Raw genomic sequence first — 9,654 nt, forward strand, 5'->3', positions numbered from 1 at the left:
TTGTGACCAGTGGTGTGGCTGCTTCCTTTGTGTGTGTGTGTGTGTGTGTGTGTGTGTGTGTGTGTGTGTGTGTGTGTGTGTCTGTAGACAGCAAATGTGTGGCCATATTTTGTGCTGTGACAAGGCTACTGAGGTTGCTTTTGGGATGGCTGGTGTAAGGCATAGTTTTGAGAAGTCAGAGGTACTTCCACTGTACAGTGGCCTGACATTTGAGGGGCCCGGATATATGGAGGGGAAAAAAAGGAAGCAAAGGACTCATGAGCTCTTTCAATGACCGTGGAAAATCAGGGGCCCAGGGGGTTCCCTGAGTGGTCTCTGCTCCCTCCGTACGCTCCTTGGAGACGGAAGACGTGCAGAGGTCATCCTCCACTTTGCATTTGCAGTAGCTGAAACTCAGAGAAGTGAGTTAACCAAGGTCATGTGGCTTGGTGAGTGTTAGAGATGAGATTCAAACCTGGCTGTGTTTGATCCAAAGCCAGTAGGTTGAGGGCATCTCGTGGGTGTCCAGGCCAGGGACCTTGACAGTGCTGCCCCAGCCTCAAGGAGACTGAAGAGCTGGGCAGACAGGTTGGGCTCTACCCTGGAGGAAGGCCTTCAGCCTGGTGCCATGGTGCAGAGGGGGCTACCTGGGGAGCTCTTGCCAACACGTCCTCACATAATGGGGCTCACCTAGACATCACATCCTCTTTCTTCTCCCTCCATTTCCCAGAAGAGAGAGGAGGTGGGAGAGGGGAAACATGTGTCCTCAACATTCCAGCTATAGCTCCCTGTCTGACCCTCACTCCCCTGACAGCTCGTAGCCATGTACGGCCTTGTCCTTGGTGTTGCCACATCTGGTCCTCCCCAGCACCAATTTGGCCCCCTAGGCCTGAAAGCCAATCTTTTTGAATGACAGACCTTTCTCCTATATTCATTCTTTACCCCTCTCCTTCTCTGGTCCTTGCCCCATCTATACAATGGGCTTATCTCCAAGGCCTCTGTCAGCTTTGGGTTTCTCACCAGGCAGCAGTGGCCAGTCATCTTCGGAGCCTCATTTCCCCACTGGAGAGAAGCAGAACTGACTCCAGCTCAGGTAAAGAGGCTGATCTGATTTGGTTGAGCACAGAAGCTTCAGGGCATAAGAAGGGCTGGGGTCTGGTCCCCCTGAACCCCTGTCCCCATGGCTGCTCACTTGACATTCATTCAATAGATCATTCTGGAGCAGCAAATTGGGACCAGGCAATGGGTTGGGTGCCAGGGAAACAGTGGTGGGCAAGGAAAACACAGTCCCTGGCCCAGCGAAATTGAAACAGGCCCCTGAGTCCTCAATTCGGTCTTAAAATGCCAGCCATAGCATCCACCCCTCATCCCTGAAGATCTAGAGAAACTTGAGGCCCAATTGTTCAGGACAATTAAAACCTAATACAGGGCTCAAATCCAGATCTCCTGACTCCCACCCCCTCTCCCCTTACCCAAATTCTTCTCTTTAGAATCCTAGCTTTACCAGGAAGACACTTTAATCATGCCTAAGAGCCTGGAGATTTACAAAGGAAGCCAAATTTGGAAGGAACCAACCCTCTGGAAGCCGCCTGGCTAGCTGCAGCCAGGACCCCTGCTCCCCTTCTCTGCACCCCACAGCATTGCGTTAGTCCCCACATCCCTTCCCGCCCCATGCAGCAGGGATCTCAGGCCTCCTCCTTTCATAATTTATTTGGGGTTCTCTCTCCTGCACTGGACTGGGGATCCCTTGGGGGTAGAGCCTGTGTCCTCTCTGTCTCCATCTTTCCAGAGCCTGGACCAGGCAGATACGGAGAAGCAATTCAGTGGGTGCCTGTGGCATGCGATCGACTGCTTTGCTCACTAAGGACAGTTTCTTCTATGTATGACCTCAGTGCAGGGGCTCTGGAGGCAGATGGCTCCACAACCACAACTATGGGCCAATGACTTCGACTTGGTGTGCCTTGCTTAGCTCTTTGGTAAAATGGGGTTGCTCATAGTACTGACTTTATAGGGTTGCTGTCATGAACCTAAAAATAGTATCCAGTACCATAGTAAGTATTTAATTCGTGTTCACTACTGCAACCGCTGCTACTACCATTTTCAGGATGTATAAAGGATGTATAAAGCTATTTCCCGTGTGGCTGCCAGAAGCGGATATTCCTCATACATGACCATCTGAAGTCTGGGCACTAGCCTAGCTCTTCTCAAACATTCTCATGCATACCCATCACCCAGGTATCTTATTAAAGTACCAACTCTGACTCAACACATCTAAGGTTGGGCTGGCTACATTTCTAAGGAGCTCCCAGGCAGTGCTTCGAGAAGCCCTTCCCCATATTGCCTACCAGGGAGAGCTCCCATCTATGGAAAAGCCAGTGTCAGGTCCTGTGTTAAGTGGGTTCTATGCATTATCTCACCAAATCCTTGCAACAGCCATGGAGGATATGTATTGTGATCCCAATTTTACAGATGGGAAAGCTGAGGTTCAGAGAACTCAAGTGACTTTCCAAAGGTCATGTAGCTTGGAAACGGCAGAGGCGGGATTTTAACTTCGGGCAGGCCGGCTTCCAACCTATATTTTTTCCCATTCTGACAAACAGCCTCTCTGTGGTTTGATATCCCCTAGAGTAGTGGACTCCTACCATTTGGCACCAGCGAGCGGTGCTCCTATAAGAATCTAGTGCCTGAGGATCTGAGGCGGAGCTGAGGTGGTGATGCTGGTGCTGGGGAGCGGCTGCAAATACAGATGAAGCTTCACTTGCCTCCTTCTGTGTGGCCCTGTTCCTAACGGATCCATGGCCCTGGGGGTTGGGGTCCCCTGCCCTAGAGGATGTCTGTCCCGCTGAGAGGACTGCAGTACAGCACTCAAAGTGACAGACAGCAAAAAGCACTCCCAGGGCACAGTTCTTTAGAGTGTCCAAAGCATTTGCCTGGCCACCATACACTTGGTAAGTGAGCAGAGCAGGGACTGGGGTCCCAGTTGAACCTGGTGAGAACTGGGAGAACTATGAGAGTGGGTATGAGGTTAGGCAGTGGGATGGAGGAAAGTCCATTAGCTGCCCAGGCCTAGCTTCCCAAATGACAGCCCATTGCTGGTGCCCAATGACCCAACAGCTGTTCCTCATCCCTGCAGGCTCAGGACTCTAACAAGGTTGCCATGTCTGTGGCCACTGTATGCCAGTCACCAAAAGCCCAAGATTCTGAGGTCTCAACCAGAGGGGCCATTTATGTGTTTGGAGTAAAGTGTCAAGCCATTAAGGAGGCGCTGTATTCTCCATGGCCTCTTTTCATAAGGTAAACCCACGGCCGGGGCAGACAGAGCTTGGTGCTTCTGGTAGCTCCAAGATTCAGGGCCGCTCTGTCCCAACCAAACCTGGAGATACCTCACACCTGGATCTCTGATAACCCCCATTCTCATCCCCATCTAGGCCCATGATAACATTTTTTTACACAGTGCATAATACAACATGCATTAACTTCTTGGGTCTTTTCTAGGTCTCTTCACCTGAGAACATGGGTCTATAGGGTGTCTGAGAGATGGGATTCTGGGGTTTGAGAATTGGCTAGAATTGTAGGCCAGACTGCATGTGGATGTGTTTTCTAGGGTGACTCTCCATAGCTTTTACCATTCACTTCCTCATTTAGCAAATATAGATTGAATGCCTTCTCTGTGCAGAGCTCTGATCTGGGCACTGGAGGTACTGTGATAAGTGAGGCAGAGACTCCTGCCTCTAGGGAGCTTCCACTACAGGGGGAGTCAGTGAATGAGTAAGCCAACCAAAAATATCTCCACATAAGGACAGATGATGGTGCTGGGTCCTGGACTCCGTCTAGTCCAGTGTCATTCACTCCATAAATTGGCACTGCTGACATTATTGAAGGGATGCCTGAGTGAGGCCCAGGGCAGAGGAGGGGGCAGGGATTGCTCAAGGTCATACAGAGAATCAGAGGCCGAACCCAAAACAGACTCCCAGGTTTCAGGGCTGTCAGTGTGGGGTACTGACCACCACAGGCACACAGTGGCTAAATGGGCATGGTGCCAGTGGAGCTGCACAATACAATGACCACTTTGAGATTGGGATCTCTGGGCCTGACACATTTATTTGTGGCCAACAAAGCCACTCCCACTTTCATCCTCATTCTTAATTTATCCGTTTCCAATGCAGACTGCCTATGGGGGACCCTCACACCATAACCCTCTCACCCCACAGGCAGCTGTTCTTCTTCTAGCCTGCTGGGTGGGCTCTGGACCTTCCTGGGGCCTCACTCCCTGAGAAGGTCCAGCTGGCAGGCCCAGCTGGGGGTTTGAAGGAGGATAAGGTCCATCTGGAGGGGGCTCGAAGTGAGCCAGAGGGGCCGGCAGGGAAGGAGGGTCCCTTGGGAACAGAGCCTGGGCTGGGAGAACTCTCAGAATGGTTCAAAAGAGAAAAGGAAAGGCCAGGTATCTGGGTTGGCAGTCATGAGAGGCCTGAAAAAGCAGATCGGTCACCTTTGCTCTTCTCGCCTCCATCTAGGTTGCATTTCAATTGTTTTTGAATCTGTATGAATCTCTCAGTTTCCAAAGGCTCTCGGCTGGGAATGACCACTCTCCCTGTCCATCTCTGTGGCACTATTCTCTTTCTTGTCTGGTGGCTCTTGTGACCCAGGCCCTGGGAGATGTCTGGGAAAATGGAGGAGTAAACCCGTCATTGAAGAAGCCTTCTGTCTGCTTGCAAGGCCTCGGGCTCATGGGGGAGACAAACCCTAAGTGTTTGGTGTATTGGAAACTCTGAGGAGGGAGAGAGTAAGTCTGTGCTGGGGCTGGGAGAGTCTTTGCAGGTGTGACTCAGTTAAGGATTTTGAGATGAGGGGATTATCCTGGATCATCTGGGTGGACCCTAAATTCCATCACAGTATGAGAGGGATGTATCCTTATAAGAGGGAGGTTAAGAAAGATTTAACACAGACAGAAAAAGGGGACAGGCCTTTCGACCATGGAGGCAGATTGGAGTGATGCAGCCACATGCCAAGGAATGCCAGTAACCATAGACCCCAGAATAGGGAACAGGTAAAGAATAGATTTTCCCCTAGAACCTCTGAAGAGAGCATGGCCTTGTGGATACCTAGATTGCAGCCCAGTAGTACAGATTGATTTCAGGCTAATGATACTGATTTCAGACTTCCAGCCTCCAGAGCTGTGTGAGAATTCACTTGTATTGCTTTAAGCCACTCAGTTTGTGGTACTTGGTTACAGCATCCTCAGGAAACTAATGCAGGCACTAAGGGAGACAGCAGGTAGTGAGGGGCCCAGGCCAAGACCAGAAAAGGCCAGAAAATCGTCGGCTACGAGTTTCAGGCAAGGCTTCCAGAAGAGGTAGGTCTGCAGCTGGGGCCAACAAGAGTGGGAAGAGATGGTTAGAGCGGGAAACAGGGCTTTCTGCGCTGTGGAAATGGGCTCAGGGAGGCAGCCTCAGTCTCCTGGTCAGTAAATGGGTGTGTTAATATTGGCATCATTTCCAAGGACATTTTCTCATTTTCCAGCTTTTCTTCGTTGCCTCAATTCTCTTCTCCTACCTGATGTTCATGGGCAGAAATGGGCTGCTTCTTTTTACACAGATTCGAAGGGGTTGGGTGTCCTAAGACCCTCACTCTTGGGATGTGGTGCAGGTTGGGCAAGATCATAGGCTGCTTCTGTGCTTAATGAAGGCCAGTGCTCTCCCCTCCAGAGCAGTCAGAGCAGATGCCCCTCATCCCCAGAGGGCCTGGTTTACCTCCACGGCCCCTTTCTCCTTAACCGTGCCAGCCCAGTTCCCAGGCAGCCACGAAAAGGCTCGGAGGAGAACTGAGCTTGGCTATTTATAACATGGGATGTGATAAACACTTCGAAGAGCTATTTCCCGATAGACCAAATTGACGGAGATTATATAAGCAATTAGATCTTCTGAGCGCTCTGCTATCTTCTTGCACTGAGGACTCTAAAGACATGTGTGAGCAAGTCTTTCTTTATAGCAGACATTTATACTTCACAAGGACATAATTGAAAGGTTTCAGGTGGGCAAGCCGAGCCTCCCTCTCCACCCTACCAGCTACTGGCTCCCTCCAGCTGCCACAGATGATAGAGGGGTCCTCGGGGCCTCTTTTTCTCAGCCAACTATGTGATCTTCAGCAAGCCCTGCAGGTCTCTCCTTTTCTCTGCACCTCAATTTCCCCTTTTATACAATGGGGATGCTAATAACTGGCCCACAGGCTGGCATGAGAATTCTGTGAGAAACTAAAAGCTCTCAGTCTGGCCTCTGGTGAGCATTCAAGACATTTCCAATCCCAAGGTCCCTTTCTCCACTATGGGTAAGGAATTTGGCTCCCAGTGCATATGGCCTCCCCTCACTCACTCCACCTCCCTCCCACACCACACTCTTCCCTCTAAGTGCTAATGCTTGCTTTCTAATTTATTAGGCTGCCAAGGGTGAAAGCTATCAGCTCTTCACAAGGCTCATGCCCCTCCCTTCTTCCTGGCCCAAGTGCCAAGGCACATTGATCCCCAGGGCAAGCGCTTCCCACCATGGCGGAATCTTTTGTCTGTAAAAATGCCCAGGACCAACTCCCAAAGCCTGAGAGCTGGCAAACCCTGGAGCCCAGCCCTTCCTCCTCTGGCTGTCATAACCCGGCACACATGGGCCCAGCAGGCCCGCCTGCCCACTTTGTCCAAGGGAACTAAGCAGAACGGATGGACGTTAGAGCCTGAGGTAGTAGCTGAGAGGAGGCTCAGCCCTAATTGCAACCCCCATAGCTCTACCGCTCTCTTCAGACACCCTAAGCTCCTGCCACACACACCCACTCACTCTGCTCTTCCCACCTCCAGGTCTTGACCTGTGCTGTCCCCCTACCCTCTGCTCCATCTCCATGTCATAGATCCCCACTCATCATTCATATCCCAGTCCAAGTATGTCCCCTCCATGAAGAAAACACTCGCCGAGTCTGCACTCCTAGGGACTTGTGTGTCAGCCCCTCCTGGTATCAAAGTGAGCAGTCGGTCCGAGCTCTCTCTGGTCCCCAGTGGTCAGCTGGGAGCTTCACCCAGAGAAGGTACCCTGGGGCATTTTGCCCAGTGAATGGATTCGAACAGAGACATCAGGGTGGTCAGTACAGGGGACACTGAGACTGATGGGGTCTCCTCCCCCAAGACCAAGCAGAAACCAACCAGGGAAGGGGGGGCTCCTGTCCGTGGAGGAAACACAGGCAGCAGGGAGCATAGAGAAGGACATAGTCAGAGGACACTCGAAGAAGAGGCAGCTATAGGCAACTCTGAGGGTATTCAGTAAGCAGTTAAAGAGGCTTATCAGGGGCCCCAGGAATATTTGTGCTGTGTATGTGGTAAGGGGTCTGTTCTAATGTGGAGGGCATAAAACATGCCCTGGGATCAGAAAACCACCGCACAACCAGCTATGTGATCTTGGCCGAGTCAACTGGCCTCTCTGAGCCTCAATTTCTTCATCTGAACAATGGGGATAGGAATCCTTGCCTCACAGGACTGCTGCAAGAAGTAAACGGTATGACGAGAAGCTAGATGGGAGCACCTGTGTACGAATGCTTGGCGTTCCTTAAGTATCCAAATAAACTACCATTTCCTTTTCCCACCATCCTCCCCAGGAAATTAGAGTCTGTTTGGGGGTCTTTATCCAGCAGAACCCAAGTAGTAGAAGTGTCGAGGGCCTCAGAGTTGAGTAATGAGTTCTTAAAAGGACGTCTTATGAGAAGAACAGAACGCAAAGAAACCAGATTCCATGACTGCTCCAAAGCTATGAGTTAGATATCAGAAAGAATCCCCAGATGATGAGAACCTAGAAACAAGAAAGCTGTTGAGAAGAAGCGCCCTCTTAAAGACTTGACATTTGAGTGGAGACCTGTATGGCATGGAGGAATCAGCCATGGCAAGAACTGGGGGAAGAGTGTTCCAGACAGAAGAAACAGTAAGTGCAAAGGCCCTGATGCAGGAACCAGCTTCATAGGGTCCAGGTACAGAAGAAATGAGTGCACTTGGAACAGAGTGAGTAAGAGGGAAGAGATCCCAGTTGAAGCCAGAGGAGATAGCAGGTGCAAACTATGGAGAGCTTTGTAGGCCATGGGTAAAGACTTCACATTTTACTTTGAGTGATGTGGGAAACCCTGAGAAGGCTTTGAGCAGGAGAGTGATGTGGCTGACTTGGGACTGTAGCAGATCACTCAACTTTTGTGTGAATAACAGTTGGTAGGGGACAAAAATAGATGCAGGGGGACCGTGAAGAGGCTTCTGCAGTGATTCAGGCAAGAGGCGAGATAGTAGCCCGGGGGGTGGGGGTGGCCATGGAGATGTGGAAGAATGGTCAGATCTGGGCTTTATTTAGGGAAGAAGATAATAGGACTTGCTGATGAATTGGAATAAGAAAGAACACTTACTTGGCATCTATTATATGTGCAGCCATCACCTCCCTGAATCCTCCTAACTGCCCATTAGACCGAGGAGGAAAATTAAGATTACAGATGCAAGTGGCTGGCTCAAAGTCACACACCAAGGAACTGGCAGACTGGAGCTAGAAGCCAGGAGTATGTGATCTGAAATGTATGTGCTTTCCCTGACACCATTAACCTGGCCTTGAACCCTGCTCTGCCTGTCTCATTCTCCCTCACACCTGAGACCAACCTCTTCTGCAGCTGAAGGGGGAGCAGCCTTAGCATGTTCATCTGTAAAATGCAGGAACAGCCCATTGCGTCTATGGTGGCATCAAGACAAAATGAGACACTAGATGAGGTGTCCGAAGCTCCCTGCTCAGTGCCCGTCATGACTCTCCCCCTTCCCTTTTAGTTGCTAGTTCTGCCTTTGTTCAAGATGCCCAGCAGGCTGCCCTGGACTCCCTGGCACTTCCTTCCCCACTGCAGCCCCCACTCAGAACAGCCCCCGAAGCAGAATGCAGTCAGACTCTGTCTTTCCTGTTCTTACAGTCCATTCCTCAGAGCCCAGGCAGATGGGGTGCATCCTATCATGCCAAAAGGATGCAGAAAAAGGAAAAGCAAACAAACATAAGTGACACCCACTTTGTGGGGGCCCCAAGCCCCTCTGGGGAGACAGAGGGAGTAGAACATCACCCCCCTCTCCCCCGCAACACAAGCCTCTAGGTCTCCCACGAGGTTCAGGAATGCTCCTCACCGAAGGCTCTAACACAGCACTCTCATGGGCTGCCTGGAGAAACTGAGGCGCAGAGAGAAGGAAATTGTCCACGGGCACATGGCTAGTTAGTCATAGGACCAGGCCAGAAATGAAGTCAAGTCTACATTTGCAGAAGTTGCTTTTGCCTCCAGAGCATGCCTACGGTTCTGCCAGCACACGCCCAGCATGTGAGTGATGGTCCCCACTAGCATCCATTATGCTGCGCAAGGGCCCAGGCAAGGGGGTATGGGGCTGTCTTTGCTCACAAACTCCCACAAACCCCTGTCCCCAGGACAGGAGTTTCCATCCTGGGTCACCCCAGAGAAGGGGCTCACTCCCCAAGCTGGGTGGGCCCAGGGCCCAGAAATGCACACCTGCTGCCATGCTGTTGCATTGGCCACCCACCTCCCTCTCTGGGGACTGGTCTCTCACCAGGTTACCCTACACACCCATTCTTGCCCTTTCCTGGCAGCCCCATCATTGACCCCAACTGAGGCTCCCTCCCACTCCAGCCG

This window comes from Pteropus alecto, unplaced genomic scaffold (assembly GCF_000325575.1).
Source record: "Pteropus alecto unplaced genomic scaffold, ASM32557v1 scaffold312, whole genome shotgun sequence".
Taxonomy (NCBI): Eukaryota; Metazoa; Chordata; class Mammalia; order Chiroptera; family Pteropodidae; genus Pteropus; species Pteropus alecto.